The sequence below is a fragment of the Cibotium barometz genome, chromosome 23 (genome assembly GCF_041138505.1).
Source record: "Cibotium barometz isolate CiBa-2024 chromosome 23, ASM4113850v1, whole genome shotgun sequence".
In the NCBI taxonomy this organism is placed as follows: Eukaryota; Viridiplantae; Streptophyta; class Polypodiopsida; order Cyatheales; family Cibotiaceae; genus Cibotium; species Cibotium barometz.
The window spans coordinates 52,819,657-52,821,797 of record NC_141068.1 but is presented as its reverse complement, the minus strand read 5'-3'; the positions used below and the strand labels follow the sequence as shown (position 1 = coordinate 52,821,797).

General features: G+C 47.2%; 1 pseudogene; it reads right to left on the bottom strand.

The window, feature by feature from the left end:
* Positions 1-342: 342 nt before the first annotated feature.
* Positions 343-1,828, bottom strand: LOC147626085 (abscisic acid receptor PYL12 pseudogene; annotated as a pseudogene).
* Positions 1,829-2,141: the final 313 nt, after the last annotated feature.

The window sequence follows — 2,141 nt, the reverse complement described above, 5'->3', positions numbered from 1 at the left end:
TGCATTTGCATATAGACCACTATCTCACTCTCTTGAGATTCATGTTCAAGGTTATTGGGTTCGTGAGTTGTGAACTCCTTTTCATGTTTGTTGACTTGTATGTGTGCACATTAAATCATGTTCTCTCAAAGTCAATCTCAGAGTCAAACCCTAGATAGAGAACACAATTCAGAGCAATGAAAGAATTTATGGAATCAGATCGCAACAACAGCTTACTACAAATTAGACCAAAGGAAAGATTGTTTGAAATGAATATTTGTAGTGTTCAAGTGAAAACCTCTTTGAAGTAAAGCCAAATGGTTAATGAACACAACACTTAAGAGAAAATGAAGATGGAACAGAAAAAGAAAAGAACCACTTAGCCTTTGCCTCTCAAAAGAGAGGTCATAGACAGGGTTTGAATCAACCCTTGTGGGTGGCATGTATTTGAGAACCCTGACTTGTATTTGGCCCACGTGTACAAAAGGCAAAACAGGAGGCTTGGTATGGATGGAAAATCAAAAATCAGCACTGGGGCTTGCAAAACATACTAAACATCAAAGCGAACTAAAAGCCTTGGGATGCGAAGTGGATTGGTGGAGGTCTGCGCTCACTCTCTTCCTGTGCAAATAAAAAAGCAAGAGACTGTACTCCTCTGGGGCAAATTCTGAGGATTTCTGTACAAGGCGAGCTTTCTGTATACAGAAGTCTTGGCTGGCTCACACCAAGCAAAAGCAAGCAAGCAAGCAAGCAAGCAGGCAGCAGGCAGCGATTTCTCAACACGTCGAAGGCCTTGGCAAGGGGCGCTGCTGCTTCTCGTCTCTGATGAGGGCGCCCAGCCCCTCCGATAACCGAGCAAGAGATTGCAGATTACACTTCACAACGGTGTCCACGAACAGAATGGTGTCCTCCCGGGTGTTGCCCTCGGGCACGTCCACCACGTACGATTCGATCACCACCGTCCACGTGCAGCCGCCCTCTGCAACCTCGTGCAGAGATGTGGTGGACCTGTAGTTTCTGAGCCTGTGCTCGCCTCCCAGCACCCGAAAACTCAGCACGTGATTCTCATCATCCAGCATCTCCAGCCTCTCTGTGCTGAAGCTCGCCGGCAGCCCCGACACCACTCTCACCTCCCTGATGCTCCCCACCTTGCCATCCCCTCTCATCTGGCAGCTCTTCACAAAATGCTTGTATGCTTGCGGCTTGTCAAATCGTCGCACCATCGACCATACCACGTTAATCGGAGCTTTTACACGCTGCACCACCATCGACGTGCACTCTCCCGGCGCTTCTGCGCTGCGTGTATGGTGGCTCTGTATGAAACCCTCCATGTACGCGTATTCCTCTTCAGTAAGGTATTGATGCGCCACGTTCTGGCTAATCTCCTTCATGTCCGAGTGCTGATCTGCAGAAATCAAATTAGCGCCTAAGCATCACTTCCACCGTATGGTGGATGAGAGCCGGCTTCTGCCAAAGGGTTATCTAGAGCTATTAAGCTGCACCCAGCTGATTGTTTGCCTCTATAAGTACGATCTATATTGATGAGCAGCATCACCAATGGTTGCGTATCTATCAGATCTAGACAGAGCATGAAAGCTGCAGAACTTCTCAATCACAGCAGTCTTTTCTTCTTCATATTCTTGAGGGGATGAGAGCTACAGCCCACGGAGATCAGCAAAGCACGAACTCTGAACTTTGCATACAGAGCTTGTGCTCACAGAGAGCAAAGCACGAACTCTGACCTTTGCAGCTACGAATGTTTCGTTTTTGGAAAGTAGAGAGGCATGGATGGAGCTCTGAGCTCTCAGAGGGGGCTAGGTGGTGAAATAATGTGAAGACCGCCCCTGAGCTCAGCTTGTGGATAGCCTGGCTTTGATTCCGCGGTTTCACATGCTCAAAAAGGCCGGCCGCCGGCCCCACCGTCGAACGTCGCTCATGAACCAAGTTGCAAATATAAAATATATATTGAACCCACAACTTGCACACACAGATCTTCCAACTTCATGGACATTGGACGCTATCGGCCATGATTCAAGGACTAAAATACTATTTGGTCTTTTGGTGCACACGAGCGTTCTAGCCTTTAGGTTTATCTTTAGGCTTTAGCCTAGAACTTGTTCAAATTTGAAAAAAAAAAAAACAAACTTTTCAATTGATGGAGA